Source organism: Pungitius pungitius, chromosome 15 (assembly GCF_949316345.1).
Source record: "Pungitius pungitius chromosome 15, fPunPun2.1, whole genome shotgun sequence".
Taxonomy (NCBI): Eukaryota; Metazoa; Chordata; class Actinopteri; order Perciformes; family Gasterosteidae; genus Pungitius; species Pungitius pungitius.
In genome coordinates, this window is record NC_084914.1 from 15,513,813 (window position 1) to 15,540,609 (window position 26,797).

A 26,797-nucleotide genomic window follows, 5' to 3' on the forward strand; every position below is an offset into this window, starting at 1 on the left:
ATGATGAAACAAGGTCATTTGCTTGATAGAAACAGTTTAAGCTAAAGCATTCCTCTTACAGTCCGTTTTAGCAGTTTTCTCCTCCTGCAAAAGCTTTGAAAGTAACAAAAATGATCAAAACGTAGTTGAGTGAATCAGGTTCTAAAACTAGACCTAATCCTTCATACCATAATGATAATGATGAAACAAGGTCATTTGCTTGATAGAAACAGTTTAAGCTAAAGCTTTCCTCTTACAGTCCGTTTTAGCAGTTTTCTCCTCCTGCAAAAGCTTTGAAAGTAACAAAAATGATCAAAACGTAGTTGAGTGAATCAGGTTCTAAAACTATACCTAATCCTTCATACCATAATGATAATGATGAAACAAGGTCATTTGCTTGTTAGAAACAGTGTAAGCCAAAGCATTATTCATTAGAGTCCGTTTAAGCAGTTTTCTCCTTCTGCAAAAGCTTTGAAAGTAACAAAAATGATCAAAACGTAGTTGAGTGAATCAGCTTCTAAAACTATAACTAATCCTTCATACCATAATGATAATGATGAAACAAGGTAATTTGCTTGTTAGAAACAGTGTAAGCCAAAGCATTATTCATTAGAGTCCGTTTAAGCAGTTTTCTCCTTCTGCAAAAGCTTTGAAAGTAACAAAAATGATCAAAACGTAGTTGAGTGAATCAGGTTCTAAAACTAGACCTAATCCTTTACCATAATGATAATGATGAAAAAAGGTCATTTGCTCGATAGAAACAGTGTCAGCTAAAGCATTCTTCATACTGTCCGTTTTAGAAGCTTTCTCCTTCTGCAAAAGCTTTAAAAGTAACAAAAATGGTCAAAACGTTGTTAAGTGAATCAGCTTCTAAAACTATACCTAATCCTTCATACCATAATTATAATGATGAAACAAGGTCATTTGCTTGATAGAAACAGTTTAAGATAAAGTATTCCTCTTACAGTCCGTTTTAGCAGTTTTCTCCTCCTGCAAACCCTTTAAAAGTAACAAAAATGGTCAAAACGTAGTTGAGTGAATCAGCTTCTAAAACTATAACTAATCCTTCATACCATAATGATAATGATGAAACAAGGTAATTTGCTTGTTAGAAACAGTGTAAGCCAAAGCATTATTCATTAGAGTCCGTTTAAGCAGTTTTCTCCTTCTGCAAAAGCTTTGAAAGTAACAAAAATGATCAAAACGTAGTTGAGTGAATCAGGTTCTAAAACTAGACCTAATCCTTTACCATAATGATAATGATGAAAAAAGGTCATTTGCTCGATAGAAACAGTGTCAGCTAAAGCATTCTTCATACTGTCCGTTTTAGAAGCTTTCTCCTTCTGCAAAAGCTTTAAAAGTAACAAAGATGGTCAAAACGTTGTTAAGTGAATCAGCTTCTAAAACTATACCTAATCCTTCATATCATAATTATAATGATGAAACAAGGTCATTTGCTTGATAGAAACAGTGTAAGCCAAAGCATTATTCATTAGAGTCCGTTTTAGCTGTTTACTCCTTCTCAAAAGCTTCAAAAGTAACAAACATGATCAAAACGTTGTTGAGTGAATCAGGTTCTAAAACTAGACCTAATCCTTCATACCATAATTATAATGATGAAACAAGGTCATTTGCTTGATAGAAACAGTTTAAGCTAAAGCATTCCTCTTACAGTCCGTTTTAGCAGTTTTCTCCTCCTGCAAAAGCTTTGAAAGTAACAAAAATGATCAAAACGTAGTTGAGTGAATCAGGTTCTAAAACTAGACCTAATCCTTCATACCATAATGATAATGATGAAACAAGGTCATTTGCTTGTTAGAAACAGTGTAAGCCAAAGCTTTATTCATTAGAGTCCGTTTTAGCTGTTTACTCCTTCTCAAAAGCTTCAAAAGTAACAAAAATGATCAAAACGTTGTTGAGTGAATCAGGTTCTAAAACTAGACCTAATCCTTCATACCATAATTATAATGATGAAACAAGGTCATTTGCTTGATAGAAACAGTTTAAGCTAAAGCATTCCTCTTACAGTCCGTTTTAGCAGTTTTCTCCTCCTGCAAAAGCTTTGAAAGTAACAAAAATGATCAAAACGTAGTTGAGTGAATCAGGTTCTAAAACTAGACCTAATCCTTCATACCATAATGATAATGATGAAACAAGGTCATTTGCTTGATAGAAACAGTTTAAGCTAAAGCTTTCCTCTTACAGTCCGTTTTAGCAGTTTTCTCCTCCTGCAAAAGCTTTGAAAGTAACAAAAATGATCAAAACGTAGTTGAGTGAATCAGGTTCTAAAACTATACCTAATCCTTCATACCATAATGATAATGATGAAACAAGGTCATTTGCTTGTTAGAAACAGTGTAAGCCAAAGCATTATTCATTAGAGTCCGTTTAAGCAGTTTTCTCCTTCTGCAAAAGCTTTGAAAGTAACAAAAATGATCAAAACGTAGTTGAGTGAATCAGCTTCTAAAACTATAACTAATCCTTCATACCATAATGATAATGATGAAACAAGGTAATTTGCTTGTTAGAAACAGTGTAAGCCAAAGCATTATTCATTAGAGTCCGTTTAAGCAGTTTTCTCCTTCTGCAAAAGCTTTGAAAGTAACAAAAATGATCAAAACGTAGTTGAGTGAATCAGGTTCTAAAACTAGACCTAATCCTTTACCATAATGATAATGATGAAAAAAGGTCATTTGCTCGATAGAAACAGTGTCAGCTAAAGCATTCTTCATACTGTCCGTTTTAGAAGCTTTCTCCTTCTGCAAAAGCTTTAAAAGTAACAAAAATGGTCAAAACGTTGTTAAGTGAATCAGCTTCTAAAACTATACCTAATCCTTCATACCATAATTATAATGATGAAACAAGGTCATTTGCTTGATAGAAACAGTTTAAGATAAAGTATTCCTCTTACAGTCCGTTTTAGCAGTTTTCTCCTCCTGCAAACCCTTTAAAAGTAACAAAAATGGTCAAAACGTAGTTGAGTGAATCAGGTTCTAAAACTAGACCTAATCCTTCATACCATAATTATAATGATGAAACAAGGTCATTTGCTTGATAGAAACAGTTTAAGCTAAAGCATTCCTCTTACAGTCCGTTTTAGCAGTTTTCTCCTCCTGCAAAAGCTTTGAAAGTAACAAAAATGATCAAAACGTAGTTGAGTGAATCAGGTTCTAAAACTAGACCTAATCCTTCATACCATAATGATAATGATGAAACAAGGTCATTTGCTTGTTAGAAACAGTGTAAGCCAAAGCATTACTCATTAGAGTCCGTTTTAGCTGTTTACTCCTTCTCAAAAGCTTCAAAAGTAACAAAAATGATCAAAACGTTGTTGAGTGAATCAGGTTCTAAAACTAGACCTAGTCCTTCATACCATAATGATAATGATGAAACAAGGTCATTTGCTTGTTAGAAACAGTGTAAGCCAAAGCATTATTCATTAGAGTCCGTTTTAGCTGTTTACTCCTTCTCAAAAGCTTCAAAAGTAACAAAAATGATCAAAACGTAGTTGAGTGAATCAGGTTCTAAAACTAGACCTAATCCTTCATACCATAATGATAATGATGAAACAAGGTCATTTGCTTGTTAGAAACAGTGTAAGCCAAAGCATTATTCATTAGAGTCCGTTTTAGCTGTTTACTCCTTCTCAAAAGCTTCAAAAGTAACAAAAATGATCAAAACGTTGTTGAGTGAATCAGGTTCTAAAACTAGACCTAATCCTTCATACCATAATTATAATGATGAAACAAGGTCATTTGCTTGATAGAAACAGTTTAAGCTAAAGCATTCCTCTTACAGTCCGTTTTAGCAGTTTTCTCCTCCTGCAAAAGCTTTGAAAGTAACAAAAATGATCAAAACGTAGTTGAGTGAATCAGGTTCTAAAACTAGACCTAATCCTTCATACCATAATGATAATGATGAAACAAGGTCATTTGCTTGTTAGAAACAGTGTAAGCCAAAGCATTATTCATTAGAGTCCGTTTAAGCAGTTTTCTCATTCTGCAAAAGCTTTGAAAGTAACAAAAATGATCAAAACGTAGTTGAGTGAATCAGGTTCTAAATCTAGACCTAATCCTTTACCATAATGATAATGATGAAAAAAGGTCATTTGCTCGATAGAAACAGTGTCAGCTAAAGCATTCTTCATACTGTCCGTTTTAGAAGCTTTCTCCTTCTGCAAAAGCTTTAAAAGTAACAAAGATGGTCAAAACGTTGTTAAGTGAATCAGCTTCTAAAACTATACCTAATCCTTCATACCATAATTATAATGATGAAACAAGGTCATTTGCTTGATAGAAACAGTGTAAGCCAAAGCATTATTCATTAGAGTCCGTTTTAGCTGTTTACTCCTTCTCAAAAGCTTCAAAAGTAACAAACATGATCAAAACGTTGTTGAGTGAATCAGGTTCTAAAACTAGACCTAATCCTTCATACCATAATTATAATGATGAAACAAGGTCATTTGCTTGATAGAAACAGTTTAAGCTAAAGCATTCCTCTTACAGTCCGTTTTAGCAGTTTTCTCCTCCTGCAAAAGCTTTGAAAGTAACAAAAATGATCAAAACGTAGTTGAGTGAATCAGGTTCTAAAACTAGACCTAATCCTTCATACCATAATGATAATGATGAAACAAGGTCATTTGCTTGTTAGAAACAGTGTAAGCCAAAGCTTTATTCATTAGAGTCCGTTTTAGCTGTTTACTCCTTCTCAAAAGCTTCAAAAGTAACAAAAATGATCAAAACGTTGTTGAGTGAATCAGGTTCTAAAACTAGACCTAATCCTTCATACCATAATTATAATGATGAAACAAGGTCATTTGCTTGATAGAAACAGTTTAAGCTAAAGCATTCCTCTTACAGTCCGTTTTAGCAGTTTTCTCCTCCTGCAAAAGCTTTGAAAGTAACAAAAATGATCAAAACGTAGTTGAGTGAATCAGGTTCTAAAACTAGACCTAATCCTTCATACCATAATGATAATGATGAAACAAGGTCATTTGCTTGATAGAAACAGTTTAAGCTAAAGCTTTCCTCTTACAGTCCGTTTTAGCAGTTTTCTCCTCCTGCAAAAGCTTTGAAAGTAACAAAAATGATCAAAACGTAGTTGAGTGAATCAGGTTCTAAAACTATACCTAATCCTTCATACCATAATGATAATGATGAAACAAGGTCATTTGCTTGTTAGAAACAGTGTAAGCCAAAGCATTATTCATTAGAGTCCGTTTAAGCAGTTTTCTCCTTCTGCAAAAGCTTTGAAAGTAACAAAAATGATCAAAACGTAGTTGAGTGAATCAGCTTCTAAAACTATAACTAATCCTTCATACCATAATGATAATGATGAAACAAGGTAATTTGCTTGTTAGAAACAGTGTAAGCCAAAGCATTATTCATTAGAGTCCGTTTAAGCAGTTTTCTCCTTCTGCAAAAGCTTTGAAAGTAACAAAAATGATCAAAACGTAGTTGAGTGAATCAGGTTCTAAAACTAGACCTAATCCTTTACCATAATGATAATGATGAAAAAAGGTCATTTGCTCGATAGAAACAGTGTCAGCTAAAGCATTCTTCATACTGTCCGTTTTAGAAGCTTTCTCCTTCTGCAAAAGCTTTAAAAGTAACAAAAATGGTCAAAACGTTGTTAAGTGAATCAGCTTCTAAAACTATACCTAATCCTTCATACCATAATTATAATGATGAAACAAGGTCATTTGCTTGATAGAAACAGTTTAAGATAAAGTATTCCTCTTACAGTCCGTTTTAGCAGTTTTCTCCTCCTGCAAACCCTTTAAAAGTAACAAAAATGGTCAAAACGTAGTTGAGTGAATCAGGTTCTAAAACTAGACCTAATCCTTCATACCATAATTATAATGATGAAACAAGGTCATTTGCTTGATAGAAACAGTTTAAGCTAAAGCATTCCTCTTACAGTCCGTTTTAGCAGTTTTCTCCTCCTGCAAAAGCTTTGAAAGTAACAAAAATGATCAAAACGTAGTTGAGTGAATCAGGTTCTAAAACTAGACCTAATCCTTCATACCATAATGATAATGATGAAACAAGGTCATTTGCTTGTTAGAAACAGTGTAAGCCAAAGCATTACTCATTAGAGTCCGTTTTAGCTGTTTACTCCTTCTCAAAAGCTTCAAAAGTAACAAAAATGATCAAAACGTTGTTGAGTGAATCAGGTTCTAAAACTAGACCTAGTCCTTCATACCATAATGATAATGATGAAACAAGGTCATTTGCTTGTTAGAAACAGTGTAAGCCAAAGCATTATTCATTAGAGTCCGTTTTAGCTGTTTACTCCTTCTCAAAAGCTTCAAAAGTAACAAAAATGATCAAAACGTAGTTGAGTGAATCAGGTTCTAAAACTAGACCTAATCCTTCATACCATAATGATAATGATGAAACAAGGTCATTTGCTTGTTAGAAACAGTGTAAGCCAAAGCATTATTCATTAGAGTCCGTTTTAGCTGTTTACTCCTTCTCAAAAGCTTCAAAAGTAACAAAAATGATCAAAACGTTGTTGAGTGAATCAGGTTCTAAAACTAGACCTAATCCTTCATACCATAATTATAATGATGAAACAAGGTCATTTGCTTGATAGAAACAGTTTAAGCTAAAGCATTCCTCTTACAGTCCGTTTTAGCAGTTTTCTCCTCCTGCAAAAGCTTTGAAAGTAACAAAAATGATCAAAACGTAGTTGAGTGAATCAGGTTCTAAAACTAGACCTAATCCTTCATACCATAATGATAATGATGAAACAAGGTCATTTGCTTGTTAGAAACAGTGTAAGCCAAAGCATTATTCATTAGAGTCCGTTTAAGCAGTTTTCTCATTCTGCAAAAGCTTTGAAAGTAACAAAAATGATCAAAACGTAGTTGAGTGAATCAGGTTCTAAATCTAGACCTAATCCTTTACCATAATGATAATGATGAAAAAAGGTCATTTGCTCGATAGAAACAGTGTCAGCTAAAGCATTCTTCATACTGTCCGTTTTAGAAGCTTTCTCCTTCTGCAAAAGCTTTAAAAGTAACAAAGATGGTCAAAACGTTGTTAAGTGAATCAGCTTCTAAAACTATACCTAATCCTTCATACCATAATTATAATGATGAAACAAGGTCATTTGCTTGATAGAAACAGTGTAAGCCAAAGCATTATTCATTAGAGTCCGTTTTAGCTGTTTACTCCTTCTCAAAAGCTTCAAAAGTAACAAACATGATCAAAACGTTGTTGAGTGAATCAGGTTCTAAAACTAGACCTAATCCTTCATACCATAATTATAATGATGAAACAAGGTCATTTGCTTGATAGAAACAGTTTAAGCTAAAGCATTCCTCTTACAGTCCGTTTTAGCAGTTTTCTCCTCCTGCAAAAGCTTTGAAAGTAACAAAAATGATCAAAACGTAGTTGAGTGAATCAGGTTCTAAAACTAGACCTAATCCTTCATACCATAATGATAATGATGAAACAAGGTCATTTGCTTGTTAGAAACAGTGTAAGCCAAAGCTTTATTCATTAGAGTCCGTTTTAGCTGTTTACTCCTTCTCAAAAGCTTCAAAAGTAACAAAAATGATCAAAACGTTGTTGAGTGAATCAGGTTCTAAAACTAGACCTAATCCTTCATACCATAATTATAATGATGAAACAAGGTCATTTGCTTGATAGAAACAGTTTAAGCTAAAGCATTCCTCTTACAGTCCGTTTTAGCAGTTTTCTCCTCCTGCAAAAGCTTTGAAAGTAACAAAAATGATCAAAACGTAGTTGAGTGAATCAGGTTCTAAAACTAGACCTAATCCTTCATACCATAATGATAATGATGAAACAAGGTCATTTGCTTGATAGAAACAGTTTAAGCTAAAGCTTTCCTCTTACAGTCCGTTTTAGCAGTTTTCTCCTCCTGCAAAAGCTTTGAAAGTAACAAAAATGATCAAAACGTAGTTGAGTGAATCAGGTTCTAAAACTATACCTAATCCTTCATACCATAATGATAATGATGAAACAAGGTCATTTGCTTGTTAGAAACAGTGTAAGCCAAAGCATTATTCATTAGAGTCCGTTTAAGCAGTTTTCTCCTTCTGCAAAAGCTTTGAAAGTAACAAAAATGATCAAAACGTAGTTGAGTGAATCAGCTTCTAAAACTATAACTAATCCTTCATACCATAATGATAATGATGAAACAAGGTAATTTGCTTGTTAGAAACAGTGTAAGCCAAAGCATTATTCATTAGAGTCCGTTTAAGCAGTTTTCTCCTTCTGCAAAAGCTTTGAAAGTAACAAAAATGATCAAAACGTAGTTGAGTGAATCAGGTTCTAAAACTAGACCTAATCCTTTACCATAATGATAATGATGAAAAAAGGTCATTTGCTCGATAGAAACAGTGTCAGCTAAAGCATTCTTCATACTGTCCGTTTTAGAAGCTTTCTCCTTCTGCAAAAGCTTTAAAAGTAACAAAAATGGTCAAAACGTTGTTAAGTGAATCAGCTTCTAAAACTATACCTAATCCTTCATACCATAATTATAATGATGAAACAAGGTCATTTGCTTGATAGAAACAGTTTAAGATAAAGTATTCCTCTTACAGTCCGTTTTAGCAGTTTTCTCCTCCTGCAAACCCTTTAAAAGTAACAAAAATGGTCAAAACGTAGTTGAGTGAATCAGGTTCTAAAACTAGACCTAATCCTTCATACCATAATGATAATGATGAAACAAGGTCATTTGCTTGTTAGAAACAGTGTAAGCCATAGCATTATTCATTAGAGTCCGTTTTAGCTGTTTACTCCTTCTCAAAAGCTTCAAAAGTAACAAAAATGATCAAAACGTTGTTGAGTGAATCAGGTTCTAAAACTAGACCTAATCCTTCATACCATAATTATAATGATGAAACAAGGTCATTTGCTTGATAGAAACAGTTTAAGCTAAAGCATTCCTCTTACAGTCCGTTTTAGCAGTTTTCTCCTCCTGCAAAAGCTTTGAAAGTAACAAAAATGATCAAAACGTAGTTGAGTGAATCAGGTTCTAAAACTAGACCTAATCCTTCATACCATAATGATAATGATGAAACAAGGTCATTTGCTTGTTAGAAACAGTGTAAGCCAAAGCTTTATTCATTAGAGTCCGTTTAGGAGTTTTCTCCTTCTGCAAAAGCTTTGAAAGTAACAAAAATGATCAAAACGTAGTTGAGTGAATCAGCTTCTAAAACTATAACTAATCCTTCATACCATAATGATAATGATGAAACAAGGTAATTTGCTTGTTAGAAACAGTGTAAGCCAAAGCATTATTCATTAGAGTCCGTTTAAGCAGTTTTCTCCTTCTGCAAAAGCTTTGAAAGTAACAAAAATGATCAAAACGTAGTTGAGTGAATCAGGTTCTAAAACTAGACCTAATCCTTTACCATAATGATAATGATGAAAAAAGGTCATTTGCTCGATAGAAACAGTGTCAGCTAAAGCATTCTTCATACTGTCCGTTTTAGAAGCTTTCTCCTTCTGCAAAAGCTTTAAAAGTAACAAAAATGGTCAAAACGTAGTTGAGTGAATCAGGTTCTAAAACTAGACCTAATCCTTCATACCATAATGATAATGATGAAACAAGGTCATTTGCTTGTTAGAAACAGTGTAAGCCAAAGCATTATTCATTAGAGTCCGTTTTAGCTGTTTACTCCTTCTCAAAAGCTTCAAAAGTAACAAAAATGATCAAAACGTAGTTGAGTGAATCAGGTTCTAAAACTAGACCTAATCCTTCATACCATAATGATAATGATGAAACAAGGTCATTTGCTTGTTAGAAACAGTGTAAGCCAAAGCATTATTCATTAGAGTCCGTTTTAGCTGTTTACTCCTTCTCAAAAGCTTCAAAAGTAACAAAAATGATCAAAACGTTGTTGAGTGAATCAGGTTCTAAAACTAGACCTAATCCTTCATACCATAATTATAATGATGAAACAAGGTCATTTGCTTGATAGAAACAGTTTAAGCTAAAGCATTCCTCTTACAGTCCGTTTTAGCAGTTTTCTCCTCCTGCAAAAGCTTTGAAAGTAACAAAAATGATCAAAACGTAGTTGAGTGAATCAGGTTCTAAAACTAGACCTAATCCTTCATACCATAATGATAATGATGAAAAAAGGTCATTTGCTCGATAGAAACAGTGTCAGCTAAAGCATTCTTCATACTGTCCGTTTTAGCAGCTTTCTCCTTCTGCAAAACCTTTAAAAGTAACAAAAATGGTCAAAACGTTGTTAAGTGAATCAGGTTCTAAAACTATACCTAATCCTTCATACCATAATTATAATGATGAAACAAGGTCATTTGCTTGATAGAAACAGTTTAAGTTAAAGTATTCCTCTTACAGTCCGTTTTAGCAGTTTTCTCCTCCTGCAAACCCTTTAAAAGTAACAAAAATGGTCAAAACGTAGTTGAGTGAATCAGCTTCTAAAACTATACCTAATCCTTCATACCATAATGATAATGATGAAACAAGGTCATTTGCTTGTTAGAAACAGTGTAAGCCAAAGCATTATTCATTAGAGTCCGTTTAAGCAGTTTTCTCCTTCTGCAAAAGCTTTGAAAGTAACAAAAATGATCAAAACGTAGTTGAGTGAATCAGGTTCTAAAACTAGACCTAATCCTTCATACCATAATGATAATGATGAAACAAGGTCATTTGCTTGTTAGAAACAGTGTAAGCCAAAGCATTACTCATTAGAGTCCGTTTTAGCTGTTTACTCCTTCTCAAAAGCTTCAAAAGTAACAAAAATGATCAAAACGTTGTTGAGTGAATCAGGTTCTAAAACTAGACCTAGTCCTTCATACCATAATGATAATGATGAAACAAGGTCATTTGCTTGTTAGAAACAGTGTAAGCCAAAGCATTATTCATTAGAGTCCGTTTTAGCTGTTTACTCCTTCTCAAAAGCTTCAAAAGTAACAAAAATGATCAAAACGTAGTTGAGTGAATCAGGTTCTAAAACTAGACCTAATCCTTCATACCATAATGATAATGATGAAACAAGGTCATTTGCTTGTTAGAAACAGTGTAAGCCAAAGCATTATTCATTAGAGTCCGTTTTAGCTGTTTACTCCTTCTCAAAAGCTTCAAAAGTAACAAAAATGATCAAAACGTTGTTGAGTGAATCAGGTTCTAAAACTAGACCTAATCCTTCATACCATAATTATAATGATGAAACAAGGTCATTTGCTTGATAGAAACAGTTTAAGCTAAAGCATTCCTCTTACAGTCCGTTTTAGCAGTTTTCTCCTCCTGCAAAAGCTTTGAAAGTAACAAAAATGATCAAAACGTAGTTGAGTGAATCAGGTTCTAAAACTAGACCTAATCCTTCATACCATAATGATAATGATGAAACAAGGTCATTTGCTTGTTAGAAACAGTGTAAGCCAAAGCATTATTCATTAGAGTCCGTTTAAGCAGTTTTCTCATTCTGCAAAAGCTTTGAAAGTAACAAAAATGATCAAAACGTAGTTGAGTGAATCAGGTTCTAAAACTAGACCTAATCCTTTACCATAATGATAATGATGAAAAAAGGTCATTTGCTCGATAGAAACAGTGTCAGCTAAAGCATTCTTCATACTGTCCGTTTTAGAAGCTTTCTCCTTCTGCAAAAGCTTTAAAAGTAACAAAGATGGTCAAAACGTTGTTAAGTGAATCAGCTTCTAAAACTATACCTAATCCTTCATATCATAATTATAATGATGAAACAAGGTCATTTGCTTGATAGAAACAGTGTAAGCCAAAGCATTATTCATTAGAGTCCGTTTTAGCTGTTTACTCCTTCTCAAAAGCTTCAAAAGTAACAAACATGATCAAAACGTTGTTGAGTGAATCAGGTTCTAAAACTAGACCTAATCCTTCATACCATAATTATAATGATGAAACAAGGTCATTTGCTTGATAGAAACAGTTTAAGCTAAAGCATTCCTCTTACAGTCCGTTTTAGCAGTTTTCTCCTCCTGCAAAAGCTTTGAAAGTAACAAAAATGATCAAAACGTAGTTGAGTGAATCAGGTTCTAAAACTAGACCTAATCCTTCATACCATAATGATAATGATGAAACAAGGTCATTTGCTTGTTAGAAACAGTGTAAGCCAAAGCTTTATTCATTAGAGTCCGTTTTAGCTGTTTACTCCTTCTCAAAAGCTTCAAAAGTAACAAAAATGATCAAAACGTTGTTGAGTGAATCAGGTTCTAAAACTAGACCTAATCCTTCATACCATAATTATAATGATGAAACAAGGTCATTTGCTTGATAGAAACAGTTTAAGCTAAAGCATTCCTCTTACAGTCCGTTTTAGCAGTTTTCTCCTCCTGCAAAAGCTTTGAAAGTAACAAAAATGATCAAAACGTAGTTGAGTGAATCAGGTTCTAAAACTAGACCTAATCCTTCATACCATAATGATAATGATGAAACAAGGTCATTTGCTTGTTAGAAACAGTGTAAGCCAAAGCATTATTCATTAGAGTCCGTTTAAGCAGTTTTCTCATTCTGCAAAAGCTTTGAAAGTAACAAAAATGATCAAAACGTAGTTGAGTGAATCAGGTTCTAAATCTAGACCTAATCCTTTACCATAATGATAATGATGAAAAAAGGTCATTTGCTCGATAGAAACAGTGTCAGCTAAAGCATTCTTCATACTGTCCGTTTTAGAAGCTTTCTCCTTCTGCAAAAGCTTTAAAAGTAACAAAGATGGTCAAAACGTTGTTAAGTGAATCAGCTTCTAAAACTATACCTAATCCTTCATACCATAATTATAATGATGAAACAAGGTCATTTGCTTGATAGAAACAGTGTAAGCCAAAGCATTATTCATTAGAGTCCGTTTTAGCTGTTTACTCCTTCTCAAAAGCTTCAAAAGTAACAAACATGATCAAAACGTTGTTGAGTGAATCAGGTTCTAAAACTAGACCTAATCCTTCATACCATAATTATAATGATGAAACAAGGTCATTTGCTTGATAGAAACAGTTTAAGCTAAAGCATTCCTCTTACAGTCCGTTTTAGCAGTTTTCTCCTCCTGCAAAAGCTTTGAAAGTAACAAAAATGATCAAAACGTAGTTGAGTGAATCAGGTTCTAAAACTAGACCTAATCCTTCATACCATAATGATAATGATGAAACAAGGTCATTTGCTTGTTAGAAACAGTGTAAGCCAAAGCTTTATTCATTAGAGTCCGTTTTAGCTGTTTACTCCTTCTCAAAAGCTTCAAAAGTAACAAAAATGATCAAAACGTTGTTGAGTGAATCAGGTTCTAAAACTAGACCTAATCCTTCATACCATAATTATAATGATGAAACAAGGTCATTTGCTTGATAGAAACAGTTTAAGCTAAAGCATTCCTCTTACAGTCCGTTTTAGCAGTTTTCTCCTCCTGCAAAAGCTTTGAAAGTAACAAAAATGATCAAAACGTAGTTGAGTGAATCAGGTTCTAAAACTAGACCTAATCCTTCATACCATAATGATAATGATGAAACAAGGTCATTTGCTTGATAGAAACAGTTTAAGCTAAAGCTTTCCTCTTACAGTCCGTTTTAGCAGTTTTCTCCTCCTGCAAAAGCTTTGAAAGTAACAAAAATGATCAAAACGTAGTTGAGTGAATCAGGTTCTAAAACTATACCTAATCCTTCATACCATAATGATAATGATGAAACAAGGTCATTTGCTTGTTAGAAACAGTGTAAGCCAAAGCATTATTCATTAGAGTCCGTTTAAGCAGTTTTCTCCTTCTGCAAAAGCTTTGAAAGTAACAAAAATGATCAAAACGTAGTTGAGTGAATCAGCTTCTAAAACTATAACTAATCCTTCATACCATAATGATAATGATGAAACAAGGTAATTTGCTTGTTAGAAACAGTGTAAGCCAAAGCATTATTCATTAGAGTCCGTTTAAGCAGTTTTCTCCTTCTGCAAAAGCTTTGAAAGTAACAAAAATGATCAAAACGTAGTTGAGTGAATCAGGTTCTAAAACTAGACCTAATCCTTTACCATAATGATAATGATGAAAAAAGGTCATTTGCTCGATAGAAACAGTGTCAGCTAAAGCATTCTTCATACTGTCCGTTTTAGAAGCTTTCTCCTTCTGCAAAAGCTTTAAAAGTAACAAAAATGGTCAAAACGTTGTTAAGTGAATCAGCTTCTAAAACTATACCTAATCCTTCATACCATAATTATAATGATGAAACAAGGTCATTTGCTTGATAGAAACAGTTTAAGATAAAGTATTCCTCTTACAGTCCGTTTTAGCAGTTTTCTCCTCCTGCAAACCCTTTAAAAGTAACAAAAATGGTCAAAACGTAGTTGAGTGAATCAGGTTCTAAAACTAGACCTAATCCTTCATACCATAATGATAATGATGAAACAAGGTCATTTGCTTGTTAGAAACAGTGTAAGCCATAGCATTATTCATTAGAGTCCGTTTTAGCTGTTTACTCCTTCTCAAAAGCTTCAAAAGTAACAAAAATGATCAAAACGTTGTTGAGTGAATCAGGTTCTAAAACTAGACCTAATCCTTCATACCATAATTATAATGATGAAACAAGGTCATTTGCTTGATAGAAACAGTTTAAGCTAAAGCATTCCTCTTACAGTCCGTTTTAGCAGTTTTCTCCTCCTGCAAAAGCTTTGAAAGTAACAAAAATGATCAAAACGTAGTTGAGTGAATCAGGTTCTAAAACTAGACCTAATCCTTCATACCATAATGATAATGATGAAACAAGGTCATTTGCTTGTTAGAAACAGTGTAAGCCAAAGCATTATTCATTAGAGTCCGTTTAAGCAGTTTTCTCATTCTGCAAAAGCTTTGAAAGTAACAAAAATGATCAAAACGTAGTTGAGTGAATCAGGTTCTAAATCTAGACCTAATCCTTTACCATAATGATAATGATGAAAAAAGGTCATTTGCTCGATAGAAACAGTGTCAGCTAAAGCATTCTTCATACTGTCCGTTTTAGAAGCTTTCTCCTTCTGCAAAAGCTTTAAAAGTAACAAAGATGGTCAAAACGTTGTTAAGTGAATCAGCTTCTAAAACTATACCTAATCCTTCATACCATAATTATAATGATGAAACAAGGTCATTTGCTTGATAGAAACAGTGTAAGCCAAAGCATTATTCATTAGAGTCCGTTTTAGCTGTTTACTCCTTCTCAAAAGCTTCAAAAGTAACAAACATGATCAAAACGTTGTTGAGTGAATCAGGTTCTAAAACTAGACCTAATCCTTCATACCATAATTATAATGATGAAACAAGGTCATTTGCTTGATAGAAACAGTTTAAGCTAAAGCATTCCTCTTACAGTCCGTTTTAGCAGTTTTCTCCTCCTGCAAAAGCTTTGAAAGTAACAAAAATGATCAAAACGTAGTTGAGTGAATCAGGTTCTAAAACTAGACCTAATCCTTCATACCATAATGATAATGATGAAACAAGGTCATTTGCTTGTTAGAAACAGTGTAAGCCAAAGCTTTATTCATTAGAGTCCGTTTTAGCTGTTTACTCCTTCTCAAAAGCTTCAAAAGTAACAAAAATGATCAAAACGTTGTTGAGTGAATCAGGTTCTAAAACTAGACCTAATCCTTCATACCATAATTATAATGATGAAACAAGGTCATTTGCTTGATAGAAACAGTTTAAGCTAAAGCATTCCTCTTACAGTCCGTTTTAGCAGTTTTCTCCTCCTGCAAAAGCTTTGAAAGTAACAAAAATGATCAAAACGTAGTTGAGTGAATCAGGTTCTAAAACTAGACCTAATCCTTCATACCATAATGATAATGATGAAACAAGGTCATTTGCTTGATAGAAACAGTTTAAGCTAAAGCTTTCCTCTTACAGTCCGTTTTAGCAGTTTTCTCCTCCTGCAAAAGCTTTGAAAGTAACAAAAATGATCAAAACGTAGTTGAGTGAATCAGGTTCTAAAACTATACCTAATCCTTCATACCATAATGATAATGATGAAACAAGGTCATTTGCTTGTTAGAAACAGTGTAAGCCAAAGCATTATTCATTAGAGTCCGTTTAAGCAGTTTTCTCCTTCTGCAAAAGCTTTGAAAGTAACAAAAATGATCAAAACGTAGTTGAGTGAATCAGCTTCTAAAACTATAACTAATCCTTCATACCATAATGATAATGATGAAACAAGGTAATTTGCTTGTTAGAAACAGTGTAAGCCAAAGCATTATTCATTAGAGTCCGTTTAAGCAGTTTTCTCCTTCTGCAAAAGCTTTGAAAGTAACAAAAATGATCAAAACGTAGTTGAGTGAATCAGGTTCTAAAACTAGACCTAATCCTTTACCATAATGATAATGATGAAAAAAGGTCATTTGCTCGATAGAAACAGTGTCAGCTAAAGCATTCTTCATACTGTCCGTTTTAGAAGCTTTCTCCTTCTGCAAAAGCTTTAAAAGTAACAAAAATGGTCAAAACGTTGTTAAGTGAATCAGCTTCTAAAACTATACCTAATCCTTCATACCATAATTATAATGATGAAACAAGGTCATTTGCTTGATAGAAACAGTTTAAGATAAAGTATTCCTCTTACAGTCCGTTTTAGCAGTTTTCTCCTCCTGCAAACCCTTTAAAAGTAACAAAAATGGTCAAAACGTAGTTGAGTGAATCAGGTTCTAAAACTAGACCTAATCCTTCATACCATAATGATAATGATGAAACAAGGTCATTTGCTTGTTAGAAACAGTGTAAGCCATAGCATTATTCATTAGAGTCCGTTTTAGCTGTTTACTCCTTCTCAAAAGCTTCAAAAGTAACAAAAATGATCAAAACGTTGTTGAGTGAATCAGGTTCTAAAACTAGACCTAATCCTTCATACCATAATTATAATGATGAAACAAGGTCATTTGCTTGATAGAAACAGTTTAAGCTAAAGCATTCCTCTTACAGTCCGTTTTAGCAGTTTTCTCCTCCTGCAAAAGCTTTGAAAGTAACAAAAATGATCAAAACGTAGTTGAGTGAATCAGGTTCTAAAACTAGACCTAATCCTTCATACCATAATGATAATGATGAAACAAGGTCATTTGCTTGTTAGAAACAGTGTAAGCCAAAGCTTTATTCATTAGAGTCCGTTTAGGAGTTTTCTCCTTCTGCAAAAGCTTTGAAAGTAACAAAAATGATCAAAACGTAGTTGAGTGAATCAGCTTCTAAAACTATAACTAATCCTTCATACCATAATGATAATGATGAAACAAGGTAATTTGCTTGTTAGAAACAGTGTAAGCCAAAGCATTATTCATTAGAGTCCGTTTAAGCAGTTTTCTCCTTCTGCAAAAGCTTTGAAAGTAACAAAAATGATCAAAACGTAGTTGAGTGAATCAGGTTCTAAAACTAGACCTAATCCTTTACCATAATGATAATGATGAAAAAAGGTCATTTGCTCGATAGAAACAGTGTCAGCTAAAGCATTCTTCATACTGTCCGTTTTAGAAGCTTTCTCCTTCTGCAAAAGCTTTAAAAGTAACAAAAATGGTCAAAACGTAGTTGAGTGAATCAGGTTCTAAAACTAGACCTAATCCTTCATACCATAATGATAATGATGAAACAAGGTCATTTGCTTGTTAGAAACAGTGTAAGCCAAAGCATTATTCATTAGAGTCCGTTTTAGCTGTTTACTCCTTCTCAAAAGCTTCAAAAGTAACAAAAATGATCAAAACGTAGTTGAGTGAATCAGGTTCTAAAACTAGACCTAATCCTTCATACCATAATGATAATGATGAAACAAGGTCATTTGCTTGTTAGAAACAGTGTAAGCCAAAGCATTATTCATTAGAGTCCGTTTTAGCTGTTTACTCCTTCTCAAAAGCTTCAAAAGTAACAAAAATGATCAAAACGTTGTTGAGTGAATCAGGTTCTAAAACTAGACCTAATCCTTCATACCATAATTATAATGATGAAACAAGGTCATTTGCTTGATAGAAACAGTTTAAGCTAAAGCATTCCTCTTACAGTCCGTTTTAGCAGTTTTCTCCTCCTGCAAAAGCTTTGAAAGTAACAAAAATGATCAAAACGTAGTTGAGTGAATCAGGTTCTAAAACTAGACCTAATCCTTCATACCATAATGATAATGATGAAAAAAGGTCATTTGCTCGATAGAAACAGTGTCAGCTAAAGCATTCTTCATACTGTCCGTTTTAGCAGCTTTCTCCTTCTGCAAAACCTTTAAAAGTAACAAAAATGGTCAAAACGTTGTTAAGTGAATCAGGTTCTAAAACTATACCTAATCCTTCATACCATAATTATAATGATGAAACAAGGTCATTTGCTTGATAGAAACAGTTTAAGTTAAAGTATTCCTCTTACAGTCCGTTTTAGCAGTTTTCTCCTCCTGCAAACCCTTTAAAAGTAACAAAAATGGTCAAAACGTAGTTGAGTGAATCAAGTTCTAAAACTAGACCTAATCCTTCATACCATAATGATAATGATGAAACAAGGTCATTTGCTTGTTAGAAACAGTGTAAGCCAAAGCATTATTCATTAGAGTCCGTTTTAGCTGTTTACTCCTTCTCAAAAGCTTCAAAAGTAACAAAAATGATCAAAACGTTGTTGAGTGAATCAGGTTCTAAAACTAGACCTAATCCTTCATACCATAATTATAATGATGAAACAAGGTCATTTGCTTGATAGAAACAGTTTAAGCTAAAGCATTCCTCTTACAGTCCGTTTTAGCAGTTTTCTCCTCCTGCAAAAGCTTTGAAAGTAACAAAAATGATCAAAACGTAGTTGAGTGAATCAGGTTCTAAAACTAGACCTAATCCTTCATACCATAATGATAATGATGAAACAAGGTCATTTGCTTGTTAGAAACAGTGTAAGCCAAAGCATTATTCATTAGAGTCCGTTTTAGCTGTTTACTCCTTCTCAAAAGCTTCAAAAGTAACAAAAATGATCAAAACGTTGTTGAGTGAATCAGGTTCTAAAACTAGACCTAATCCTTCATACCATAATTATAATGATGAAACAAGGTCATTTGCTTGATAGAAACAGTTTAAGCTAAAGCATTCCTCTTACAGTCCGTTTTAGCAGTTTTCTCCTCCTGCAAAAGCTTTGAAAGTAACAAAAATGATCAAAACGTAGTTGAGTGAATCAGGTTCTAAAACTATACCTAATCCTTCATACCATAATTATAATGATGAAACAAGGTCATTTGCTTGATAGAAACAGTTTAAGTTAAAGTATTCCTCTTACAGTCCGTTTTAGCAGTTTTCTCCTCCTGCAAACCCTTTAAAAGTAACAAAAATGGTCAAAACGTAGTTGAGTGAATCAGCTTCTAAAACTATACCTAATCCTTCATACCATAATGATAATGATGAAACAAGGTCATTTGCTTGTTAGAAATAGTGTAAGCCAAAGCTTTATTCATTAGAGTCCGTTTAGGAGTTTTCTCCTTCTGCAAAAGCTTTGAAAGTAACAAAAATGATCAAAACGTAGTTGAGTGAATCAGGTTCTAAAACTAGACCTAATCCTTCATACCATAATTATAATGATGAAAAAGGGTCATTTGCTTGATAGAAACAGTTTAAGTTAAAGTATTCCTCTTACAGTCCGTTTTAGCAGTTTTCTCCTCCTGCAAACCCTTTAAAAGTAACAAAAATGGTCAAAACGTAGTTGAGTGAATCAGCTTCTAAAACTATACCTAATCCTTCATACCATAATGATAATGATGAAACAAGGTCATTTGCTTGTTAGAAACAGTGTAAGCCAAAGCTTTATTCATTAGAGTCCGTTTAGGAGTTTTCTCCTTCTGCAAAAGCTTTAAAAGTAACAAAAATGATCAAAACGTAGTTGAGTGAATCAGGTTCTAAAACTAGACCTAATCCTTTACCATAATGATAATGGTGAAAACAGGTAATTTGCCTGATAGAAACAGTGTAAGCTAAAGCATTACTCTTACAGTCCGTTTTAGCTGTTTACTCCTTCTGCAAAAGCTTTGAAAATAACAAAAATGATCAAAACGTAGTTGAGTGAATCAGGTTCTAAAACTATACCTAATCCTTCATACCATAATTATAATGATGAAACAAGGTCATTTGCTTGATAGAAACAGTTTAAGTTAAAGTATTCCTCTTACAGTCCGTTTTAGCAGTTTTCTCCTCCTGCAAACCCTTTAAAAGTAACAAAAATGGTCAAAACGTAGTTGAGTGAATCAGCTTCTAAAACTATACCTAATCCTTCATACCATAATGATAATGATGAAACAAGGTCATTTGCTTGTTAGAAACAGTGTAAGCTAAAGCATTACTCTTACAGTCCGTTTTTAGCTGTTTACTCCTTCTGCAAAAGCTTCAAAAGTAACAAAAATGATCAAAACGTTGTTAAGAGAATCAGGTTCTAAAACTAGACCTAATCCTTCATACCATAATGATAATGATGAAACAAGGTCATTTGCACGATAGAAACAGTTTAAGCTCAAGCATTCCTCTTACAGTCCGTTTAAGCAGTTTTCTCCTTCTGCAAAAGCTTTGAAAGTAACAAAAATGATCAAAACGTAGTTGAGTGAATCAGGTTCTAAAACTATACCTAATCCTTCATACCATAATTATAATGATGAAACAAGGTCCTTTGCTTGATAGAAACAGTTTAAGTTAAAGTATTCCTCTTACAGTCCGTTTTAGCAGTTTTCTCCTCCTGCAAACCCTTTAAAAGTAACAAAAATGGTCAAAACGTAGTTGAGTGAATCAGCTTCTAAAACTATACCTAATCCTTCATACCATAATGATAATGATGAAACAAGGTCATTTGCTTGTTAGAAACAGTGTAAGCTAAAGCATTACTCTTACAGTCCGTTTTTAGCTGTTTACTCCTTCTGCAAAAGCTTCAAAAGTAACAAAAATGATCAAAACGTTGTTAAGTGAATCAGGTTCTAAAACTAGACCTAATCCTTCATACCATAATGATAATGATGAAACAAGGTCATTTGCACGATAGAAACAGTTTAAGCTCAAGCATTCCTCTTACAGTCCGTTTAAGCAGTTTTCTCCTTCTGCAAAAGCTTTGAAAGTAACAAAAATGATCAAAACGTAGTTGAGTGAATCAGGTTCTAAAACTAGACCTAATCCTTCATACCATAATGATAATGATGAAACAAGGTCATTTGCTTGTTAGAAACAGTGTAAGCCAAAGCATTATTCATTAGAGTCCGTTTTAGCTGTTTACTCCTTCTGCAAAAGCTTCAAAAGTAACAAAAATTATCAAAACGTTGTTGAGAGAATCAGGTTCTAAAACTAGACCTAATCCTTCATACCATAATGATAATGATGAAAAAAGGTCATTTGCTCGATAGAAACAGTTTAAGCTAAAGCATTCCTCTTACAGTCCGTTTTAGCAGTTTTCTCCTCCTGCAAAAGCTTTGAAAGTAACAAAAATGATCAAAACGTAGTTGAGTGAATCAGGTTCTAAAACTATACCTAATCCTTCATACCATAATTATAATGATGAAACAAGGTCATTTGCTTGATAGAAACAGTTTAAGTTAAAGCATTCCTCTTACAGTCCGTTTTAGAAGTTTTCTCCTCCTGCAAACCCTTTAAAAGTAACAAAAATGGTCAAAACGTAGTTGAGTGAATCAGCTTCTAAAACTATACCTAATCCTTCATACCATAATGATAATGATGAAACAAGGTCATTTGCTTGTTAGAAATAGTGTAAGCCAAAGCTTTATTCATTAGAGTCCGTTTAGGAGTTTTCTCCTTCTGCAAAAGCTTTGAAAGTAACAAAAATGATCAAAACGTAGTTGAGTGAATCAGGTTCTAAAACTAGACCTAATCCTTCATACCATAATTATAATGATGAAAAAGGGTCATTTGCTTGATAGAAACAGTTTAAGTTAAAGTATTCCTCTTACAGTCCGTTTTAGCAGTTTTCTCCTCCTGCAAACCCTTTAAAAGTAACAAAAATGGTCAAAACGTAGTTGAGTGAATCAGCTTCTAAAACTATACCTAATCCTTCATACCATAATGATAATGATGAAACAAGGTCATTTGCTTGTTAGAAACAGTGTAAGCCAAAGCTTTATTCATTAGAGTCCGTTTAGGAGTTTTCTCCTTCTGCAAAAGCTTTAAAAGTAACAAAAATGATCAAAACGTAGTTGAGTGAATCAGGTTCTAAAACTAGACCTAATCCTTTACCATAATGATAATGGTGAAAACAGGTAATTTGCCTGATAGAAACAGTGTAAGCTAAAGCATTACTCTTACAGTCCGTTTTAGCTGTTTACTCCTTCTGCAAAAGCTTTGAAAATAACAAAAATGATCAAAACGTAGTTGAGTGAATCAGGTTCTAAAACTATACCTAATCCTTCATACCATAATTATAATGATGAAACAAGGTCATTTGCTTGATAGAAACAGTTTAAGTTAAAGTATTCCTCTTACAGTCCGTTTTAGCAGTTTTCTCCTCCTGCAAACCCTTTAAAAGTAACAAAAATGGTCAAAACGTAGTTGAGTGAATCAGCTTCTAAAACTATACCTAATCCTTCATACCATAATGATAATGATGAAACAAGGTCATTTGCTTGTTAGAAACAGTGTAAGCTAAAGCATTACTCTTACAGTCCGTTTTTAGCTGTTTACTCCTTCTGCAAAAGCTTCAAAAGTAACAAAAATGATCAAAACGTTGTTAAGAGAATCAGGTTCTAAAACTAGACCTAATCCTTCATACCATAATGATAATGATGAAACAAGGTCATTTGCACGATAGAAACAGTTTAAGCTCAAGCATTCCTCTTACAGTCCGTTTAAGCAGTTTTCTCCTTCTGCAAAAGCTTTGAAAGTAACAAAAATGATCAAAACGTAGTTGAGTGAATCAGGTTCTAAAACTATACCTAATCCTTCATACCATAATGATAATGATGAAACAAGGTCATTTGCTTGTTAGAAACAGTGTAAGCCAAAGCATTATTCATTAGAGTCCGTTTTAGCTGTTTACTCCTTCTGCAAAAGCTTCAAAAGTAACAAAAATTATCAAAACGTTGTTGAGAGAATCAGGTTCTAAAACTAGACCTAATCCTTCATACCATAATGATAATGATGAAAAAAGGTCATTTGCTCGATAGAAACAGTTTAAGCTAAAGCATTCCTCTTACAGTCCGTTTTAGCAGTTTTCTCCTCCTGCAAAAGCTTTGAAAGTAACAAAAATGATCAAAACGTAGTTGAGTGAATCAGGTTCTAAAACTATACCTAATCCTTCATACCATAATTATAATGATGAAACAAGGTCATTTGCTTGATAGAAACAGTTTAAGTTAAAGTATTCCTCTTACAGTCCGTTTTAGCAGTTTTCTCCTCCTGCAAACCCTTTAAAAGTAACAAAAATGGTCAAAACGTAGTTGAGTGAATCAGCTTCTAAAACTATACCTAATCCTTCATACCATAATGATAATGATGAAACAAGGTCATTTGCTTGTTAGAAACAGTGTAAGCCAAAGCTTTATTCATTAGAGTCCGTTTAGGAGTTTTCTCCTTCTGCAAAAGCTTTAAAAGTAACAAAAATGATCAAAACGTAGTTGAGTGAATCAGGTTCTAAAACTAGACCTAATCCTTTACCATAATGATAATGGTGAAAACAGGTAATTTGCCTGATAGAAACAGTGTAAGCTAAAGCATTACTCTTACAGTCCGTTTTAGCTGTTTACTCCTTCTGCAAAAGCTTCAAAAGTAACAAAAATGATCAAAACGTAGTTGAGTGAATCAGGTTCTAAAACTATACCTAATCCTTCATACCATAATGATAATGATGAAACAAGGTCATTTGCACGATAGAAACAGTTTAAGCTCAAGCATTCCTCTTACAGTCCGTTTAAGCAGTTTTCTCCTTCTGCAAAAGCTTTGAAAGTAACAAAAATGATCAAAACGTAGTTGAGTGAATCAGGTTCTAAAACTAGACCTAATCCTTCATACCATAATGATAATGATGAAACAAGGGCATTTGCTTGTTAGAAACAGTGTAAGCCAAAGCATTATTCATTAGAGTCCGTTTTAGCTGTTTACTCCTTCTGCAAAAGCTTCAAAAGTAACAAAAATTATCAAAACGTTGTTGAGAGAATCAGGTTCTAAAACTAGACCTAATCCTTCATACCATAATGATAATGATGAAAAAAGGTCATTTGCTCGATAGAAACAGTTTAAGCTAAAGCATTCCTCTTACAGTCCGTTTTAGCAGTTTTCTCCTCCTGCAAAAGCTTTGAAAGTAACAAAAATGATCAAAACGTAGTTGAGTGAATCAGGTTCTAAAAATATACCTAATCCTTCATACCATAATGATAATGATGAAAAAAGGTCATTTGCTCGATAGAAACAGTTTAAGCTAAAGCATTCCTCTTACAGTCTGTTTTAGCAGTTTTCTCCTCCTGCAAAAGCTTTGAAAGTAACAAAAATGATCAAAACGTAGTTGAGTGAATCAGGTTCTAAAAATATACCTAATCCTTCATACCATAATTATAATGATGAAAAAGGGTCATTTGCTTGATAGAAACAGTTTAAGTTAAAGTATTCCTCTTTCAGTCCGTTTTTGTTGTTTTCTCCTCCTGCAAAAGCTTTGAAAGTAACAAATGGTCAATACATTAAGTGAATCAGCTTCTAAAACTTTACCTAATCCTTCATACCATAATGATAATGATGAAAAAAGGTCATTTAATTGATAGAAACAGTGTAAGCTAAAGCATTCCTCTTACAGTCCGTTTTTGTTGTTTTCTCCTCCTGCAAAAGCTTTAAAAGTAACAAAAATGGTCAAAACGTTAAGTGAATCAGCTTCTAAAACTATACCTAATCCTTCATACCATAATGATTATGATGAAACAAGGTCATTTGCTTGATAGAACCAGTGTAAGCTAAAGCATTCCTCTTACAGTCCGTTTTAGCTGTTTTCTCCTTCTGCAAAAGTTTTAAAAGTAACAAAAATGTTTAAAACGTTGTTAAGTGAATCAGCTTCTAAAACTAGACCTAATCCTTCATACCATAATGAAGATGATAAAAAAAAATGTCATTTGTTTGATAGAAAAAGTGTAAGCTAAAGCAAAGGTTATTCCAGCCAGGCCGTCCATTCTCCTGCAACAGAAGAGGGTAAAGGATCATCCCATCCCAGACGTCTCCTACAAAGGTCTTGGAGGATTTTCTGGGCGGACAAAACAACAGGTGCCAAGAAACCAAGAGGGTCGAAAAATTGAACTAGTCACGGACAAGATTCCTCTTCTTGTGAGTGGCTGGAGCTGAAGTGTAATTTTAAACTTGAACGAGTCAGCTTGGACGCACCACTCAACACCCAAGGCACTCTCTACAGGCAAAGCATCATTGTCCAAATCCAGATCTTTTACCTCTTTGGCCCGCTCCTCCTGAGGGATAGCAGCGAGGACGATGCGTTGGTTACCAGAGGTGTGGACTCGAGTCATGTGACTTGGACTCGAGTCAGACTCGAGTCATGAATTTGATGACTTGAGACTCGACTCTACAAAACGTACAAAGACTTGCAACTCGAGTTAGACTTGAACACTGATGACTCATGACTTGACTTGGACTCGAGCCTTTTGACTCGAGAAGACTTGCTACTTCCCAGGAAAACTGGGGGAAAACATTTTCACACCACCGCGCCGCTCTGTTTATCTGCATCTGTCAAAAAAATGTGCGCCACCTGTATGCAGAGAGCGCGCGCTGCCTGCACGACATCCAATCACTGCAGTCCATTTGACCGTATCAACGAGACAGCTCGTTCATGGTTTACAAAAATCTGGATTTTTTAACATGGATTCAGACTCCGATGGAAATCCTCGCCAACATTATGTCAACGTCCGTTTTAAAGTAGTGTAATGAGCTGAGTTAGTTATTAGTTAATCAGTTATTCAGATGTTGCATGTGTTCACGTTATGCTCTGTTACCAGCTGTAGTTACGCGAGACAACCCGAGTTTTGGGGGGCCGTGTATGCGGAAGTGTTCGTTCGGCGTGGTGACGGCCAACAGTGAAGTTGAGTTGTTTTATATAAATAAATGCAGCGGAGTTGCAAGCCAGTCATCGCCTCCTTATTTACTCTGCAGCATTGGGGTGAGCGTTACAGTACTATAACACAGTCACAGTCGATCCACCATTACCCTTCCCTTCCTTTCCTAGGTCTGTGAGGCAGCGCACCATCACCCAGGGTTCCCCGTCCCCACTATAATAGGAGGACTTGAATTGACTCGAAAATAAAATGGTACGACTTGTGACTCGACTTGAGACTTGTTGGCTTTGACTTGTGACTCGACTTGGGACTTGCTTTGTCTTTGACTCTACTTGACTCGGGACTCGAGGGCAATGACTTGAGACTTGCTTGTGACTTGCATAATAGTGACTTGTTCCCACCTCTGTTGGTTACTAATCCCCTTTGTGAGCTTAAAACCCCCTTTAGCACACAAGGCACAGAGCTCTTGACATAAAGATACTGCTTCCTCTTCAGAGCCAACAGACACCAAACAATCGTCGACGTAGAAATTGTGCAGTACAGTGTTAACTGCCACAGGACTGAAGCACTTTTGATTGTCTTCAGCCCACTTCCTCAGGGCAAGACAAGCACAGCTAGGGGAGGAAGTAGCACCGAATAGATGCACCCTCATTCTGTACTCCACTAGCTCCTGAGTACATTCTCCATCTGGCCACCACAAGAATCTCAACAAGTCAGAGTCTTCAACTGGCACCCTGACCTGATGAAACATGGCCTCAATATCAGCCATGAGCACGACAGGTTCTTTGCGGAATCTTGTGAGGACTCCTACTAACGAATTTGTGAGATCTGGTCCCTGAAGAAGCTGAGAGTTCAAAGACATCCCCCAAAACGTGACCCCACAATCAAAA